General features: G+C 40.1%; 1 long non-coding RNA gene across 1 annotated transcript; it reads right to left on the bottom strand.

The window, feature by feature from the left end:
- Window positions 1–2171: 2171 nt before the first annotated feature.
- On the bottom strand, window positions 2172–4243 carry LOC104466406. The gene is made up of 3 exons (XR_727600.1): window positions 4123–4243; window positions 2705–2759; window positions 2172–2301 (listed from the first exon to the last, which is right to left on the bottom strand). It is a non-coding gene; the product is annotated as an uncharacterized LOC104466406 (long non-coding RNA).
- Between the last annotated feature and the right edge of the window lie 6219 nt (window positions 4244–10462).

Below are 10462 nucleotides of genomic sequence, written 5' to 3'. Positions count from 1 at the left end.
AAAAAAATAAATTTACAGTTCTTTATTAAGAGCGCATGTGTTTACCAGGCAAGCAGATATAACTCCTAGAAATATCCAAGAGATGCAGAAAAAAACCCCTAAATGTTGTCCTTTCCTTCCAAAGCAACTCAGGTTTTCAGTAAACCACGATCTTTTATAGAGAAGAAAAGGTTGCACAGAGAGATTTCCATGTCAAGAAAAGGTTCACTTTGAAAAAAAGCTTTAAAACAAGTTCTCCAGAAGAAGGGACTGGGTAAGAGGGAGCCCAGTAGCTGGGTAAAGAAACCAGATGAGCAGCGACTTTAACAACTGGACCCCACGCAAGCAGCAGATCGATGGAGAACAGCACACGTGTCAAGGAACGGCACCAGCACGACTTCATTTTCCATTACTGTGCTCTTCAGTCTTGCCAAAATGATTCAGCGGTTTTTAGTTTGATGTTTTATACCAACTTATTAAAGAAAAAAAAACCCAACCCAAAACAAACCCACACATTCCTGGGGCACCTGCAGGTTTGTAACGTCACAGCAGAGAAAGCCCACACCATCCAAAAGCATTCAATGTTTATGGAAACTCAAAGAGACGAAGATCGTGCGCAGCTCGCTATGTGCTGCGTTTGTAACGCACACAAAACGTGGGCAGACGGATGGAGGAGAGGAGAATCCCTTCGCAGGGTTTACGTTACAATACTCCTGAGTCTAGAGCAACCATAACCCACCGGCTGTAATTTTACTTGGACTATCTGCTCTTTTTTTTTATTTCAAATGACTGTTCTGTTTGTTTCATTGTGAACATATTAAATTCACTTCTGGCACTATCCAAGTAAGAGCATTAACTGATGATGGCCACCCATGCACGTAAGTATGGAATTATCTTATGTAAGCATCAATTAATAATTTTATCTCTGGTACTGTAAGGAAAGACTTACTTCATAACCATTTCCACGTACTAAACATTTAGTCAGGACAAACAGAAATGTTTTCCTAATGGAAAAACACAACCACACAAACACACAGAGCAAAGCCAGGGCTGCTGCCTCCAGGATTCTCAGTCCTGCGCCGCCTCGAGATACCCAGATCTGATTTAGCCTTCCAGGGAGTCAGACAGTTGGCATCACAACAGATTTATAACACAGGCTGTGATGTACTCGAAGAGGCGCACACATACTGCCGGAGGAGTGGCTCACTCAGTCCAGATATCATGGACTTATACATGAGAATCCCTCGGAGGTCTCGTTGGGTGCTCTTCTTTTCTACTTTGGTTACCTGCTTTTCACATCACTATTCCCCCCCAGTATGCCAAAGCCTGCTCATCATACAGTGATTTGTTATAATACAGCGACAGTTCTTCAATAAAGCGATTTTACATGTAAATTACAGACTTCTAAGCTGCCGTGACTGATCACATCACCTGGAAACAGTCTGCAGATAGCAAATTTAAATAAAATCTGACAATGTCAACACATGAAATGCGACTACATAAAGTCTGAATCAGCTCTAAACAGCTGATTTTACAGATTTTACAATTTATTTGTATAACTATCTAATTCTAAGACACAGGAACAATGTACATTCAAGTAACTGTAGGATGATATTAAAAATAAAACTGTGAGTAATCATGTTTGAACTTTTAAAGTATGTCATTTCCTATGAGTTCAAGCATCTACTCTTGGCTTGACTTGGCAAGTGGCCACGTGGGAGTACGGCAACGCTGATTTGCTATTCTCTGCAGCTCACAGTTTGAAACCAAGATATTTAATGGTTATATTTTCATTAATTGTACTATACAGAAATGTTCTGATCAGATAATTAGATACAAGAAAAGGATTATGGATATGCTACTGAAGAATTTAAAAACCTTGAGCTTACTTAAGGTCAACTACAATCAGAAAATGTAGGTCTTAGTTTTACAAAGTTGATTCCTTTATCCAGGTTTTTCAGAAAAAAAAATGAATTAAAAAATGAAGGTGACTGCTTAGCTTTGGGGCTTGATAACTGGTAGCACAGATCCTGCACGCTGTCGCGGGATCTCTCTACTGCACTCTCATTTATCGCAGCAAATTGGAAAAGTCAACATTGCTGTCTCAAAACAGCCCAAGATTTTGTTCTTCACTTATTTTGTTTTCCAGACTTTCACACTTTCCGATTCTGATACATAAACTAGCTTCCTTACCTTCATAATGTTTACTAAGTCTGTTTGATAGTAGCGATCTTGGTGTGCGTTAGCAGCTGCTAAAGTGAGGAGATAATCATTCCTGGCGTGGATAGCCTTGGAGTTACACTCGGATCGTCGTGCTTTTAACTACAACAAGAAATGGAAGTTAAAAGATAGGTACTAATGAGAAATTAAATGTATTAATAATAAATTAACATGCACATGTATGCATTAACATAGTCAAAACTTTAAGGGATTAATAGCTTAGCGTTTTTGTTAATGGTAAGGGGATTTCTAACGTATTTTTCTCTCACACAGTAATTTCACATGAGGTCTTTAAAGAACAGTCATAACTCCCAGTAGAAAACATTTCCTTGTTAATTTGGTCATATGTAATTCTGCACTCTGACTGCCAAAACAGTCTGCTCTTATCTCATCACTTGTTCTAACAATTTACCTTCCGAAACGTCAGTCATCTCGAGATTCCAAACAACTTTGGTCATATGCCTCAGGAAATCAGCAGTAAAAGACAAGTTTTTCTTATACTCACCTTTACACTTGCCTTCTGCAAGCTTATTCTTGACTGAAAAAGACTAAGTTTGGACCTGAAAACAGAAATCAACAGAAGACGTTACTGCCTTACATCATTTTTACAGAAGTACAGGATAAACAGGCCACTGCCCTTCACTTCTGCAAAATTTTAAATTAATTAACTTTTGATGCCTGAAGTTTTATTGGTATAATTTTAAGTAAAGCTTCAAGGATTGAGGAAAATATTACAAAGTATGCTGAGCTACATCAATAGTATCTTCATTGCATGTTCTGAAATCTTTGGACAACTTCCACTGATTTTTGAACAAAATTTAAATGCATCCTGAAAGGGAAATTGTGTGGCGGCTGCAACTCAAGTGATTTTGGTGGTTGGAGGATTTTGAGTTAGCCTTCCAGACACAAAGTGCTAGAAATCTGAACTACTGGTCAGCTGAAGGAATATTAATGCAGAATCATTAGTAACTGTATTCTAGGAAGGTGGAGGAGTACCCAAGTACACAAACCTATTTTTAAAAGCAGCATTAGTCTGATTTTCACATTTGGACTCATGAAAGAGAAATTAAAGAAGTATTTTACTAGCTATCTGAAAGACAGTGGTTTAAAAAGTAAATAAGAAAACAAAATCAAGTAAAGAGCTCTTTTAATCTGAACAATACTGCAGTATGAATCTGTCCCAAAATTCCCAAGCTGAAGTTTTTGGTTGTTTTGTTTGCTTGCAGTTTTTTTACTTTCTTTGGGTATTACAGGTAATCTCATTAAAGCTCTTCTTTTCAACATCCAGGCTTCATAAAGTGAAAGACAGAACCATTCTCTAATGAAACCATAATTTCTTCTCATTCTTTTAAAACAACCTGAGGAATTTCTTAAAAAAAAAAAAAACAAACTTGCAAAAACAGGGTAAGGTAAAGTCCCATAGGGCAGACCAAACTCCAAACTGAAAACACGGGAGTTACTTGCTTTCCTGAAAGGAAGGAAATCAACCTCTTTAGGATGCCAAGGAGCATAAAAACCTAAAACTTCAAAAATCTATCTTCAAAAATGGCAAATAGTGTCCCATGCCCTCTCCCCCTCCAAATGGACTAATATAAAATTTGAGATCCGTGGAGAGAAAAGGCAGCAAACAGTTTTTAATATCAAAAAGAGTGCCAGCTCATACACTGTCCTTCGGAAAGGAGAAATTAAAGCAGTGAGTTTAACTTCCTTCCTAAAGAAACCAGCCTAACTGAGCTATCAGGGTAAAAGCATGCTTAGAATGGTTACAGAAACATATCTAAGCAAAAAGAAAAAAAAAATTGTCACAAGCTCATTGAAAGCAATTCTTTCTTTTAAAATAATATCAAGTGTAAAACCAATACAAGTACAAATCTGCCTTATACGCACGCAATTATTTATACATATGCTATTATAAAAACATACTTGGCCTCGATATCAGCTTTCTCCCGCACTGCTTGAGCCATCTGTTCAGTCTCAAAATATTTCTTTTTGCCTTTAGCTAAATCTTTTACTGTCTCTTGTAATTCAGCTTGGATCCTTGTCAACTGGTCCACGCACTGAAAAAAAGGCATTCGGGAAACAAACCATTATTTTTGCATCCAAATAATACTCCCATCATCATTTTACTACTCTTCATCATATTTTATACGGAATGACGCCGTCTCCCAGTCACTCCTGGTCAATTATTCATGTTTTTCTTTCCAAGCTGATCAGAACATAAAATCATATTTCTTTCTTTCTTTCTGCTGCTGTTTAACTATTCAAATTCAACGATAACTCGCAAATTAAACATAAAAGTTCTGAAAGCTTTGGGATGAGGTAATTAGCTGAAATAATTGGAACACAATTGGGAAGAATCCAAAGGCAATCTCCCAGAGCTGACTGAAGAAATGATTAATCTTTCTCTAAAATTTCAAACGTCAGACAAAAGCTACCATATAAAACACAATGATAAGACAGCAACAAAACAAGTTGATAAAAATTATTTTAAAAGCTCATTTGCCTTAAAACTATTTTGAGAGCTTTCCAATAAATCGTGTTATGTCAGAAATCAGTGTAATTCACAAAGAAAACTTCTAGCCTTAAAATGCCTACCTAGTAATCAAGGGGTGAAAATAATTCCATCTGCTTTCAGTTTATTAATTAATATAACCCAACCACCATTAAGACATTGTATTGGGTCTGGCTGAGATGGAGTTGGTATCCCCACAGTAGCCCTCACATTGACATTTTAATGTCAAAAAATAATATTTCAAGGAATAACAGAAAAAGTACTGTACTGGTTTTTCTGTGTAGTAACTGGTATGGAGCTACATTTTGGATTTGTGATGAAAACTGTGATAATAACAGGATGTTTTAGCAATTGCTGAGCAGTGCTTACACAGGGTTGAGGCTTTTGCTGCTTCTTGCGCTGCCCTGCTGGGGAGTGGGCTGGGGCTGCACAAGAGGTGGGGAGGGGACACAGTGGGGACAGCTGACCCCGACTGACCCAAGGGGTATCCCACCTCGCACAAAGCCAAGTCCCCCTCCTCCCCCCCCACCAACAGCGAGGAGTCTGGGGGGCCACAAGGAGCGGGGAGGGGACACAGTGGGGACAGCTGACCCCGACTGACCCAAGGGGTATCCCACACCGCACAACACTGCGCTCAGCAATAACAGCTGGGGGAAGGAAGGGGAAAGGGGGACGTTCGGAGTTACGGTGTCTGTCCTCCCAAGTCACTGCGACGCGTGATGGAGCCCTGTCCTGGTCTGGGCTGGGACAGGGTTAACTCTCTTCCCAGCAGCTGGTGTGAGGCTGTGTTGGGGTTTGTGCTGAGGAGAAGCTGATCACACACTGATGGGCAGAGCTGCTGCCAGGACAGTCAAGGACTTTCCAGCTTCTCTGCTGTGCCCGTGTCTGCAGGGGCAGGAGGAGCTGGGAGGGAGCACAGCCCCAGTGACCAGCCCAGGATTCGACCTCAGGTTTAGGACTGAGACCCAAACTGGCCGATGGTCTGTTCCATCCCATGCCCGGCATGGCCAGGGGAGAGGTGAGGGTGTCTCTGGAATCTCTCTCTTTCTGGATCATCTCACTCCAGGTGGTCCCTCTCCCAGGGCTGTCTCCCTCCCTCAGTCAGCTCTTGGTCTCTCGGACACTCGGGCTCTTATCGCCATTCCAGGATTCTAGTTTTGGGACTCTCCCTGCTCCGGGATCATTAGCCTGGGCTGAGCCTTGGTCATGGGGTGGTGAGCAGTGTCACTGTGTGTCACTCATTTGTGTATTTGTATATCTCATTATTATCATAATTTCCAATATTATTGTAGTTTAGTTATTAAATTGTTCTTATCTCAACCCACGAGTCTCTTTTCCCTTCACCCCTTTAATTCCCTCCCCCATCCCACCAGGGGGGAGTGAGTGAGCGGCTGCGTGGGGCTGAGCTGCTGACAGTGGTTAACCCACAACAAATACTAAAACTTTCAGTAATTCTTCTATCTGCTTCAAAAAAAATTCTGGGAAAGGATCTACCTTAAGCAGAAAGGATCTACTTAACAAAACAAATGTGGATTGTCAATGTCTAGAACTATACTACATTTCAAAGAGATTTGTAAAGATCTTCTTTTACCCAAACTAGTTTAAGTACAGATAAGAGTGATAGTTCAATGCATTTATATTTAATTATAGATATTCGAGACTAGATGCAATCAATGAAGACTCCAGGCAATAGTTAGGAGGCAGAGCCTCAAGCCAAGCTTAAGGAAACCAATTTGCTTTTCAATTTGCTTTTCTGTGGTTCAAAGACCAGACCCAGGGTTCCAGCTCTTTTCACATCATTACCACATACCCAACTTCTCCCATTCAAGGTGCCACCACTGCCCTATTACTGAACACCCCTACTAAACATCTAAGTTTTTTATTACACTAATTATTAACGCATGTAACCTCCTTTACAATAATTGCAAGAGTAATAAGGAGATGTAATCCAACACTGTAACATTATCTCACAGTACTGAACAATTATTAAAAATAATATCCAGTCACCCGTAAAAAAAATAAACTTCTTGTTGCAGTCAATAGAAATTGCTCCTCTTTTCACTACACAATTCTGCTCTCACTGAAAATGTCAAATACCTTTCTGGCTACGAAGCACATAAAAATTAATGTAGGTTCCCACTAAAACCAGTATTTGATGTGTGCAGAGCATGAAAACAATGGGCTCCACCAGGTAAGCCTCGTGGTGGGTGGTTTGGGGAGCAGCAGAGGGTGCAGCTGGGTTTCTAGAAGACCTCTGAGTGTATGATAGAAAAATGAAAGGTAGAAAAATCTGTATATATTGGACAGCTGACAGAGACCTAAAATAATTTCAAAAGGACTGGGGTTTTGCTACATCAATTGGCATTTTGAGCCCTGCAGTCTCCTGTCGGCAGCAAAAAATTAAAATATCAAATAACCCCAGTAGTTAACATGATCATTTTAAAAGCATAAAATACTCTTGCTTTGGCATCTCTGAAGAATAAACCGGCAGGAGACTGGATGCCATTTAGGGGCTTGGGTAGACACTGGCTGTATGTAAAAAGCTGTTTCAGAAAGCTGACAGAGATGGTTTCTTGTCGCATTGCCTCCATGCACAGTGATTTTATTCTGTTTGCCTTTCAGTCTTCTGACACAGATCCATGCAAACGTCCGCAGTGGTGGCCACACCATCCTCCCTGAAGATACCTGATGAACGTACGCAGCAGCTCTCCGCCTTCTCTTCCACGGCCAACATACGAAACCACACATCACTTATGGGATAAGCTTACAAGGTCTCCGGGGAAGGATAACGGCAGGGGGTGGGCTGCTGCCCTCAAACCAGCCTTCTCGTCTGCGTCCAAGAGCCGCTGAGTGAGGGCAGGGGATCAGTTTTCCGAAGAGGTCAGACGTGGTTTACAGGAGACACGTTTATTACCCCTGCTCCAAAGTCACCTTGTGATTTAGCAATATTTTTTCAGCAAATTATGATGAGGTTTTCTGAAACTGTTCCAGTTTAGTACTAAAACATGACATAAAAATGAAGTTTCTATACACTACCAAGTCAAGGAAGTAAAGGTTTACAGGAACATCTGGAAAATAAAGATGACATCTCATCAAGAGCAACTCAAAAGCTACTGCAGTCTTGGAAGGAGACGCTGCTTCTAATAGAAACTCGATTTGAGATGGGCATTCCAGTGTAATGCTACAAGTATTTTACTCACTCTGAATTTCAATTTTGATAAGCTTTTGTCTGGATGGAGATCAGCTTAATATATGTTTGGAAATCCAAAGGAAAGGGTGAGAAACTGCGCTGTATAAAACAATAAATTTGTTGTGGAGGAAAATTAACACCACCAACTGGATGGTTATTCTATGTTGTAGAAAAAGCATATCACTGTTAGAATACTTTGAACCAGAAGTACTGCCCTGAGAATTGTAATAACTTGCTCTGCTAATTCAAAAGTGCAGGAAAAAAGGAACTTCTATCATTTATACAAATTTAAAGAAGTGGTCCCCACTCTACTGTTGACTCATACACACCGAACTATCAGCACCTGCAGAAAATGGGAGATTATTTACCCAGTAAAGATACTATAAAATTGCTACAGCATTGTTTGGAAAGCTTTGCAGAAAAATGTAATTCCACAGGACAATAAAACAACATGAATCAAGTTCATCTTTCCTCCAGAAAAACAGATATTGCACATGCTTCTAAGAGCTGCACAATAACTTGTTCAGAAACGGAGGGCTCATGTTATACTAACAGCTATTAAAAAGTCTGTAGCTGAATATTTTACAAAATGCTACTCTAGAACATAGAACTAGGTAAGATACAGTTAGTTGCTGACATTTCTTTGCAAGCAGAACTGAAACTGAGTGTTGTTCAGGGGTTTTTTTTTTTTGTCTTTTAACTTGAATGGATCATTCAGCCTGCCTCAAATTAAACCCAGAGGCGACGTTAATAAATGCTCAATAATAATGCACAGAAGGAGTATTTACAACCACTAACTAATGCCTTAGAAAGTGTGTTCCACCATCAATTCTATTTCCCTCTTTATGCTTCATGCAAGTCACACAGCGAGCATTTCAAAAGATCATTCTTGAAAACTTCCAAAATTTCAGGTTTGGAGCAGTAGTGCCTTTTTGGAAGCTACGCTAACTCCTTAAAACAAGAGGATTCCTCCCTGCTCCAGTGAAATCCGCAGAACATAAACACGAAATAATTAAAATATGAAGAGCACTTAGCTTTACATAAATACACATCACTATTTTTAAAATGTGTTTTACTGCCTTATGGAATGAAGAGGTATGGTAGAGACCTCTTAAGACAGAAATGACTTTTAAATGTAACAACCAATTAAATAAAGGTCAAGCTTACTTTTTTCCTTGAACTATAGTCTTTGCATGGATTAACAGAACATCTATAGCAGCTTTTGGAATATTTACTTGTGATACCTTTCCAGGAGGTGGCTGGATAACCTGCATCCTACATCTTGAAGATTGCACAAGACATTCCTTCAGGTTTAAGATACTCCTGTTCTTAAAATCAGAATGGATTCTAACAAAACCCGCTTGGAATTAGTGCAAAACCAACTCAATGTAACTGCCACAGCGTGATGTTAGATTTGCAGAGATAGTTTTGACCAACGGTGTATCACATTTTAAAAGACTCGTTTCCAAGCAACTTTAATTTCAGATAACACAGCTCAGCTCTTCACCAAGCTGGTTATTTACTTCTCTAACAACAGGCACAGGAAGAGATTGAAAAGTATGTACGTGTTTTAGAAGTGCCACACCAGAAGAATTCTAATAGCTATTTTTTTCTAAATCAAAACAACAGAAGTTTAAAGAATTTATTACGGCGTAAATACCTTTTTCAACTGCTGTTCCTTAAAGCACCGGACGTTCCTGGCTGGTTCAGAAATTAAGTTTTTATAGTTCTCACAGATATTGAGTCGGGATTGGGCCACCTGCATCGTGCCTTCTAAAAGGGATTTCCAGACTGAGTACATGCTCCTAAAATAATGAAACACAGAAAGGCTGTGGGTAGGGAGGAAGGCAGGCCAGGTGTTACACTGAAAATCCGAGTTGGTTTACAGAACAGTAGGAGAATTCTTCAAAGGACTGCTTTTAAACATAAAGCTAAAGCACAATCCTTCCCGCTGATCTAGCAAATATTTTAACTTTTAACAATAATTTTAACTGAAACTTTACCAAAAGCAAGACTTTTCCCTCCTGTTTTGTGATTCAATTTTTTTGGCGAACATTTTCAGCTGAACCTGTTGCTCCAATGGAACAGACCCTGTAGAAACCAGCAGCCAAAGAGTGTTGACAATTTTTTATAAGATTATGAATTTTGTAATTTTGGGCCTCTTGCAATCAAGCAAAGAGTTACAGACTACTCATCCATTTTGCCTTCGCTACGTGTAGTTCCTTCACCACGTGTAACGGGCCAAAGACAACAACCGTAGCTCCGTAATCAGCTTTCCAGGGCCCCAATAATTAATCAAAAAAGCTCAGAAGTGCCCGAGTCAGAAGGATAAAGAACAGGGAAAGAAAGCGACAAGATCGTCCCTGCAGCTGGCAGAAAGGAGAGATCGCTGGAGCTTGCAGAGCCCAAGAACCTGGTGACAGGGCGGGAGGGGGTGGCAGGTTTTGGGAGAACTCAGCACTATGGGTGTATCATCTCACGGCATGAACGGCAGAAGAAAGGCCTGGTGAGGAGCAAACTGCAGGCAGGAGGGGTCCATGCGCTACAGGAGCATTTTATAT

Source organism: Pterocles gutturalis, unplaced genomic scaffold (assembly GCF_000699245.1).
Source record: "Pterocles gutturalis isolate BGI_N339 unplaced genomic scaffold, ASM69924v1 scaffold25889, whole genome shotgun sequence".
NCBI lineage: Eukaryota > Metazoa > Chordata > Aves > Pterocliformes > Pteroclidae > Pterocles > Pterocles gutturalis.
This window is presented reverse-complemented; position numbering and strand designations above follow the sequence as displayed.